We start from the raw sequence: 10,000 nt of genomic DNA, 5'->3' as shown, positions 1-10,000 counted from the left end.
GTGTGGACGTGTGTATGTACATGTGTATGGGGGGGGGTTGGGCCATTTCTTTCGTCTGTTTCCTTGCGCTACCTCGCAAACGCGGGAGACAGCGACAAAGTATAAAAAAAAAAAAAAAAAAAAAAAAAATATATATATATATAAACATATATACATATATATATCCAACCTTTCAAGACTGTCTCTGTTGACTGCTTCTGTGTCATTATTCCCATAAGAAAAAAAAGCAAATTACAGATAATGCACGACTCAAGGCGCTGGAAATCATGCGTGCTCCAGGAAGGTTCGCTTGCCTCTAATGTATGTTGTTGGGGCATGAAAGGCTATTTCCAGGCATTGACGAAATTTGTGAAGGACTTAAGAAATCCAACTTGTAAGGCAACTTGGAAACGCTGCAATGATCAGAATGAGGCACACGTCTACGACTGAATAAAGCAGATGTTCTACTAATTATCATCATCATCATAATTATCATTATCATTATCATTATTACTGTTATCATTATCATTATTTCTATTATCATTGATCCCATTATCATTATTATCATTATCAATATCATCAATTATCTATCATTATCATCATTATCATTAACATTCAATTATCATAATCAGTATTATTGTTCTTGTCATCATTATCATCATTATTATCATTATTATCATTATCAAACTGGTATTATTACTATAATTACTACAACTTCTTTTTTTCATGTCTCCTTCCTGGAACAGGTCGCTGGTCTTAAGAACTGGTTGGTGCTCGTGGCAGACATCGACTGGAAGGTCTCACATCCGCTGACGACACGACTGAGCGAAGATGTATAGATTATCTGAGGGGGGGTGTGGGCGGCGAAGGGGGGCGCGGGGGGCGGCGAAGGAACAGTAGTAGAACCTGACCTTCACAGGTGTGTGTGTGTATGTGTGTGTGTGTAAATTAAGGACGTGTTGGAGGGTTGGAGAAAATGGAAGGGAAGGAATGTATGCGAGGGAAGGAGGGTGTGGTTGGAGAAAGTATTGGTGTTGGTGTGGAACGTGTTGGTGTTGGTGGGGGGGGGGGTGGACTATTGGTGGTGGTTTGGTGGAGGAGGAGGTAGACGTGAAGAAGTGGTGGTGGAGATGGGGGGGTGTGGAGTGGTAGAGGGGGGGTTAGATTAATGGAGGTTAAGGGACGGAGGTGGTGATGGTTGGGGGGAGAAGGGGGTTTCGAGGGTTCCCTTGGAGGTGGGAAAGGAAGGGAAGGGAAGGGAAGGGGAAGGGAAGGGGGGTGTTGTTGGGGTGGTAATTTTGCAGGGCTTTAATTGAAGGCCACCAAACCCCCCTCAAGCCACAGATTTACGAGGCTAACCATCGCCGTGATAGCTATGTTCACCCGACCACCGAGGTCTAAGTCCAAGGATAACTGGAGACGACAACATCGGCGGCAGCTCCTCCGCCAGCCACGAGTGTGGTCAGGAGGAGGAGGAGGAGGAGGAGGAGGAGGAGGAGGAGGTGGCTGAAATGGTGTGGTTTGGTGGTACTGGCGGGGTGGCTGTGGTGGTGGTGGTGGCTGAAATGGTGTGGCTTGGTGGTACTGGCGGGGTGGCTGTGGTGGTGGTAGGTTTTGGCGGTGGGATGGTGGTACTGAAGGGGTGATAGTGGTGGCAGAAACTGGTGGTTGATGGCACTAGCTGGTGACTGTAGAAGTGGTGGTAGAAATAGTGGTTTGTGGCACCGTTGGGGTAAACGTGCTGGTGGTGGTAGTGGTGGTGGTAGTGTTGGAAGTCACTGTGGGGTAGCAGTGTGGAAGGAAGAAGATGGGGGGGGGGGGTAGTAATCCCGGGGACCAAGATGAAATAGAAAACTGGAGAAGGTTAAGATGAGTACCGAGAAACACTTGGTAAACTAATGATGAGGAATACAGCTGATGAGAATGATGAATAAGATGAGGCAGATGTGAATGATGAGTAAGATGAGGCAGTAAATGAGGTGTGGGAAGACGTACGGAATCTAATGGAGAAGAAAATGGAATGAGAAATACAGGAGGCATTCAGGATGAATTGTGAGAATACCAAGAAAATGAAATGAAAAATTGGCATATACCAAACAGACGAGGATGATTTGCAGATGAAGATGTGGGAACCTTTTGGGAAGAGCTGACGTAGACAATAATGAAGATGCAAGGAAAAAAAATATGGGGAGGGGAAAGTGTAGGAATTTTTTGCAAAAAATGACATCTTTTTTGTAATATGAATATCGAAATTGAGGCTTAGACGAGAACGAAGAAGGACAAGAAGAGGAGGAAGAGGAGATAGAAACCAAAAAGAGTGAAAATATTAAGTACAATGAACCAGAGAAGCAGACACAAGAGAGGGGAGAAAATGAAGGGGGAAAAAAACAATCGACCAAGAAATGGAAAAGAAAATGTAAAACTCAAAAAAAAGAAATTGTGGAAAGGGGGGACTTGCGCCGCCGCGCCTTGCTTGACCTGAACACATGACCCGATGTGAATCACCGGGTGACCCAAGAAGGGTCGTGATCCACTGCTGAACGAGGTCCTGGGTGATTTGCCAGGGAGGTGCAGCAGGTTTCAAGACCACGAGATGACGCGTGTCACGACAAATGATAAAAGAAGAAAAAGAAAAAATAAGAACAGATGAACTCGAGAAAGGGACCAAAATACATAAGAGAAAAAGAGGTTATAACAGCAACACGTCTCCCGTCGAGACTCGTTTTATACGAGACTTAAAAATCATTTTAAACCCGATCTTTTGTATTGCTCGTAGCAAATTACCCTCAATAGTCCACCCCCCTCCCCCACTCCCCAACCCCACCAAATACCACACCACACCATTCTCCATCCTCCTTCTCCTCCTCCTCCTCCTCCTCCTCCTCCTCTTGATTGTATGACATCCCAAAATTTACGGCCATTATGATCGTTTGTGGTGATGTCAGGTGGTAAATTGATGGCTGGGTTAATTAGGCCGTCCGTTCGTGCACGAGAACGAACACGAAAGGCTTGCGTCGTATTTGGCCGTGCTTACGAACGTGATGATGGTATCTTTAATATTTTTTTTCCTTTTTTTTTTTCATCTGTCTCTCCTTCACACACCAGTTCCGTTCACAGTCATGCAATATACACATTAAATGACTTGGTATAAGAGAGACTTTCAGTGTTAAAATAGGGTCTTCATGGTGCTATATACTTCCTTCTCCTCTTCAAATCTCTAATTCATTTTCGCAATTTCTCACAGATTAACACAATTCACAACTTTTCTATTTTTCTTTACATCTATTTCATTTGTTATCCAGGTCCCACGGATTTTTTTTTCTTTCCCTCTTCTGTTATCACTATCTTAATGTTTTCACTCCCCCGCATTTTCTTTCATTTGCTCTCAATCTTTTCTCTTCCTCCATGCAACTTTTCTCATGCCCGTCAATTTTACTATCGTGTCTCCATCTATACTGTCGTCCAGCAGATAACCTCTTCATAGATCACCGGGTCGTCTGTTATTTGGCTCTCCCGTGACCTGTCCTCCAGCAGATACCTTAGTCAAAGACCATCGGGGGTCTTCTGCTATCTACCCTTCCCATGTAGTCAAATAACTATTCTGCTCAGCGTTCCTTCCCTCCTCCTTTCCCTTATTTACTCGTTCCTTATTTACGTCTAAAGACCTTTCCATAAACTTCCCTCTTCCTCCTCTTCTTCCTATCCCCTTCCTCCTCCTCCCTCCCTGCCTCTTCCTCCTCTTCTTCCTATCCCTTGCCTTCTCCTCCCTCCCTCTCTCTTCCTCCTCTTCTTCCTATCCACTTACTTCTCCTCCCTCCCTGCCTCTTCCTCCTATCCTTTCCTCCTCTTCCCTCCCTTCCATCCTCCTATCCTCTTCCTCTCCTTCTCCCTATGCCTTTCCCAGTGCTTCCCTTGCTTCGCCTCCCTTCACCAAACCCCTCGCGACCATACAAATGGTCGTTCAGCAGTTCATTATAACCACTGTCGAACCCCCTACGAAAAAAAAAGAGAAAGAAAATAAAGACCCACAAAGCAAAGTACCTGTTCCCCCTCCTCCTCCTTTTCCTCCTCCTCCAACCCCTCCTCACCAGCCACTGTCACCACCCCCCCTTGGTAGCGGATGAGGCAGAGCCGTGCCTGAGGAGAATTCATCATTCAACTTTACCTCACTCATCGTCTTCATTCACGACCATGGAAAACGTGTCATTAGGTCTCACATGCGTGGGCGAGCTACGTTCTGCACGGCATGTTAACTGATCGGACTTAAAACACAGTGTGTTGGTTTAGCAAACTTAGAATCAACTTTATGGATGGGGGGGGCGCGGTGGCGAACTTAGTATCATCCCGATCTTGGCGAACTTGCTATCACGTCAACTTTGCGGACTTAACGTCTATCTTAAACTTGAGGGACTTAACTGCTCTTGGGTGATAACTTGCGTGATGTGATGTGATGTGATGAGATGAGGAGGATTATCGACAGAGTTACGAGAAGTAAATACAAGGGAAACATCACGTTAAAGTCCATCATTACCGTTGGAACATGGTGAAATGTTCCACATTTTAGTATTCGCGAAAAAGAAAAAAAAAATATATGAAGATATTCCTTTCCCTCCGGTACGATAATCTCTAATTTCAGGTACGATGCCCGTAAGGGTACGAATCATACGTAGTTTACACGTAGGATTTACCTGTAAATCTGGTACACATACTGGTAAATCCGGGTGCAGTGCTTCGTAAATGAGGGTGCTGTCCTTCGTAAATCAGGGTACGTCGAGCCGTAAACTACCAAGTACCGTATAATGTTTTTATTTCTTTTTCTTTTTTTTACTCTCTCTTGTTTTCTCATGAGCAGGACTCATGATCAGCTCTTAATGGCAAGTTACGTGACACACGGTCGTCCCGACAGCCACGGCGATATATCGTCACGTTTAGAGACAGCGTTGGGAGGGGCCAGAGGGAGGGAGGGAAAACCGTGGGTTGTCCTGGGTGTATGTATATATAAGGACATGTATTTTGGGTCGCGTTCACAGCAGACTGTTGAGGGACGAGGCGGGTGGGTCGGGTCGGCTGGTGCGTTCGACTGCCGACGTCTGTTTTAAGCGTCCCGCTCCCCAACTCCCACCATGTACTGGCAACTGGTCATTGATCTCTTTGAGAGTTATGAGGCTCCAACGACACAAACACACACACACACACACACACACAACGCTGTGTGTCTTGCCCGACTACTTTTCTCAACATTTTCGGTCAGAACGGACGGGCATTTTAAGTCTCTAGGATGAAATGAAATGCTCCTTCACATAAGGTCTTCCATGACAAAATTGGATAAATGAATAAATAGACTTTCACCTGCCTTTTGTCAATAATCATCAGCCTTTGTGAATACGGCAGGATCAACACCTTGCATAACCACGATTAATATGTTTAAACGTGCTTAGTAGATTAATATAATCTTTCATTTTTTTTTTTTCAACCAAAGATACAAAGACTGTGTCGTCTTGGACGGAACAAGGTCTAAAAATACTCAGCGATGAATACAAGCATCGCTGTTTCTTGGTTCCCCAAAGTCCCGGAGAAACAGGAAGAGGAGGAGGGGTGGGTGGTGGGGTTGGTGGGTTGGGGGGGTGGGTTGAATGGGGGAGGGGGCAAACGTATATAGGAAACGCCAGGAGGGGAAGACAAGCTAAATCCTCCTCTCCTGATACCTCTCTGCCCAGGCCACGTTACGTCCTACGAAGGGAACAGCTCAGGGGCCCTCACACATCTTCTATCCCCCTCCTCCTCCTCCTCCTCCTCCTCCTCCTCTTCTTCCTTCCCTCTCCTCCCGGCCTCACTCTACCACCCTAACCCTCCTCCTTTCCCTCTATCTCTCCCCAACATCACCACCACCTGGCTCATTTTTTTTTCCCTCACCACCCGGCACCATCTCCACCACCACCATCGATCAACCACAACCTAAACCACCAGACTCAACCAAACCCATCGCTACCCCCTCCAACATCTGACTCCATCTCCAACAACGAGCAAATATCACCACCACCCACCACCATCACCACCAACAACCAACCAACCAACCAGCCAGCCGACACAAACCCACCACCACCAGCGAACCCGACCCCAACAACACCCCCCCCCCCAACCTATCGGTCCAGCCAAACTTATATCCCTTTCACCATAAACAACTTCCAATGCCTCCCCACAGATCCCAGTCATCTCTGCTTCGTATCCAACAATTCTGGGCAAAAAAAAAAAGAGAAAAAAAAAACTTTCACCCTCAGCAACACTATCCAAGCCTTGGAATATCAAAATAAATCGTACATTATTATCATTATCATTAGTAGTAGAAATAGTCGTAGTAATAGTACTAGTAGTAGCAATTAGTTGTAGTGGTGCTATTATCATTATTAATATGATTTACTTTCCCTCCTCCTCCTCCCCCCACGCCCTATACTTGTTCGACGTTTCCTGCACTAGAAAAGTAGCGCCAGGAATAGACGAAAGAAAGGCCGCATTCGTTTACATCCAATTCTTTAGCTGTCATGTGCTGTAACGCATCGAAACCACCATCTCCCTATCCACAACCAGGCCCCACAGACCTCTCCGTGGCTTCCCTTGGTTATTATCATCATTTCATTAATAACCTTACACACACACACACACACACACACACACACACACACAGCGCCACTATTCGTGGCCTCAAAACCTGCCAAAGCAAGACACATACACCTCCAAGAACACCTTATAGAAACAACATTAACCACAACTTCATCATCCTCAACAACACTCGCATCACCACCTACAACACCACCAACAACACCACCAACAACACCACCAACAACACCACCAACACCATTTACATAACCATCGCTATTCACCATCATCATTTACCCACAACAATCAGGGACCCACAACCTACACATAATCCACAAGAAACATCACCCACTGCCCACAACCCCACAACACATTACTACTTACTTCAAGATCACCTACAACAGCTCCATTCACAAAACCAATGCACATAAAACAACCGGTTTCAGAACCAATGTACAACCTTAATCTCAAACAAAAAGCACCAATCAAAACCCCACCAACCATTCCTCCCTAAAATACAACTTCAGCACCAACAACCCTACAGTTAACACTGATACTTCCCCATAAACCTACAACATTACCTCCTAAAACCTCATCAACCAAATCTCGATCACTCATAACCCCACTGGCTCCAACACTACCATCAGCCACAACCCCATCAACCCACAACACATCTCCATCAAACCAGACCACCACTATTATTGTATCCCATCCTCTACAAAGCACTGCCCACTCCCATAAGGGGAATTCGATAACATCTTAAATCACAGTCATCTGTCGGCATTCATTATTGGTTCCTTCTGACACGCCTTCGAACCCGGAGTTACAAAGCGTATATCATATACCATTCCCATGGTATGCTTCATATGTAATAATATACTCTTATCTACTCCCCCTTTGTATGCTATTCTCCCTTAGAAAACTCATATATATATATATATATATATATATATATATATATATATATATATATATATATATATATATATATATATATATATATATGGTACCATATCCTCTCCAGTCTTTCAAAAATTCGTTAACTACACCTTGAGGTTTCTTCCCATCCCCTTCCCCCAACCTTTTTCTTTCCTTAAGGGGGACGACAGGCAACCTTATTATTCATCGGCCCATCTTCTCTACTCTCCTTGTTCTACATTTCGGGCTCGGCTCACCACAGTCCCGACCACATCACCAAGTACTTAGACAGACCCATTACTTACAGCTCCGCCACATGCAACGCCTCCTACCTCAACATAGCCGCCCTTTCCTTAACCCCCCCAAAAAACTTCCCTCCTCACCTTTCTAAACCTCTATACCACCTGCTAAACCCCCACAACCGAACCAAACCCTCTTCCTGCATCGCATCCAACCCTTCCTCCTCGTCTTTCTAAACCTCTATACCACCTGCTAGACCCCCACAACCAAACCAAACCCTCTTCCTGCATTGCATCCAGCGAACACCACCACACCGCACACCGCCCCCTTTTTCCTCTCCTCCTCCTCCTCCTCTAGCCATAAACCCTCCGGTCTTGAGGATCTCCCAACGTCCACACAGCCTCCGACATATGGTCACGGCATCCTCCACTTTAGAGTCAAGAGCCCCCGGGGTCTAAGGGCCTCCAAGCATGAAGGAACTAGGTCCCTACCGTGAGAAGGAGGCGGTCTCGTGCGGCCAGAACGTAACATGAGAAACACGAGAAGAAATTTCGGCTGTGAAGAATAAATCCGTCATGAGAAGAGAAGTTCGGTGGCCTGTGACTTCCCATTTTCTTCCCCCAACCTCCTCTTCTTCCTCTTCCTTCTCCTCCTCCTCCACCACCTCCTCCTTGAGGTTCAGGGTTCCTTCGTGTCGAAGATTTATGTCACAAGTGGTTCAGATTCCCACCAGCTGTTGATGACCATCTTGATAAAACTCGCCCTCAACGAATTCTACACCGACTCCGAGCGGGGCATCATCAACACAACAAGCAACTCGCTACACAGGCTGCGAATACGTCGCTAATGATGATGATAATTACACTACTATGGTGATAATCAAGCCAATTAGACGAAGAGGATCGTTGTAAGAATCTTATCCTAAGGTCATGACCTCCAACATTCTCTTTTCTTTTGTTTTGAATCTAACCATCGCCTGATCAGTGGTCTCAAACCAATTTTCAGACTAGCAAGTAATACTCTCCAATCTTAATACCAAAGGATATCCTTTTTTTTTCTTTTTTTTTTTTTTGTATTCAGAGCTCCAGTGGCCCTCTAATCAAATGACTTTCTAGGGAATACTGATCAGGGGTAATGAAGACACCAAAACGTGTATTGAGATCACAATCACATTCGTATCTAGAGAGAGATCATAAATATTCAGATTTTGGCACAGCGAGCATCAGGAGGACCGTCGGGAATGCTACATCGCAGAAGAAGAAGAAAAAAAAAAGAAGTTACCAACAGACTCATGAACCAATTTTTTTTGTGGGGGGGGAGGGGAAATGTTTTCACGCCAAACCATCTCAATATCTACACGAAAGCTCGTCCCTGTGGTTATCACAAGAGGGCATTCTGATATCACGTAGGAATGTCTGAAAAAAGAAAAAAAGATATCACAAACGCGAGATTACTTACTCTTCGTGACGATAGAGGATCATATATCAAAACTGTTGATTGTGGTAACATGAAATTCCCAACACAGGTACTGAAGGCAGACAAAAAAAAAAGGGGGGGGGGGGAGAATATAATGAGGCAAAAAGATAGAAGATATGAACAATGGAACGACATTAACAGTACCATTAAAACAGATGATTAAAGACTATAAGACGTTAATAATTATATGGAGCTAAATTATAGGTATTTAACATTGTAATAAACAATGGCCCTACGAGTCATGTAGCAGGCTAATTATACAATCACCACTCGCATGGTCCATGCTGCTATCTTAAAAGGGATAACCTAATGCCTAATTACAGACCCAGGCTTGTAATTATCAATTACTTTGCACGTGCTTAAATCTGGCCCGACCTTCTACTCTTGATTACCTTATTCCAAGTCACAGCTATTTACTTAAGGAAACTTAAAAAGTGTCGCGCTTACATACTTAGGGATTGTCAGTTTCATCAAGAATCAAAGTTCAGTGGAATTTACACTTAAACTTCAGGCTTGCGCGTGTCAATTTCAGGTGAATTTACGCCCACATTTAGGAGCCTATCTAACCCTACCCTAGGGCTAGTACCTCTTCATTTAGCCTATCCAGCGACCATATCCAGGCCACTGAACCCAACTTCAAGGCTACCCAACTTCACTTCCAAGGTACCAAGCCTTCGCCCAGAAGCTATCGAACTCCCCTAACCTAAACCCCACATAAGATTACCAAACCTAAAACTATTTGAAACCCCACCTTCTGTATAATTCCTCTTACTTCATTCCACTTCTAACTTCA

General features: G+C 44.9%; 2 long non-coding RNA genes across 2 annotated transcripts in view; one reads left to right on the top strand and one right to left on the bottom strand.

Annotated features, from left to right (window-relative positions):
• Positions 1 to 828, top strand: part of LOC139756566 (uncharacterized) — a 155,426-nt gene extending 154,598 nt beyond the window's left edge. The window contains exon 6 of the long non-coding RNA XR_011714382.1: positions 726 to 828. This is a non-coding gene — a long non-coding RNA (uncharacterized lncRNA). The remainder of the gene's footprint in view (positions 1 to 725) is intronic.
• Positions 1 to 10,000, bottom strand: part of LOC139756568 (uncharacterized) — a 512,804-nt gene that overhangs the window by 210,213 nt on the left and 292,591 nt on the right. The window lies entirely within an intron of this gene.

This window comes from Panulirus ornatus, chromosome 22 (assembly GCF_036320965.1).
Source record: "Panulirus ornatus isolate Po-2019 chromosome 22, ASM3632096v1, whole genome shotgun sequence".
Lineage (NCBI taxonomy): Eukaryota > Metazoa > Arthropoda > Malacostraca > Decapoda > Palinuridae > Panulirus > Panulirus ornatus.
The sequence above is the reverse complement of the archived record's forward strand: the minus strand, read 5'-3'. Positions and strand labels throughout refer to the sequence as shown.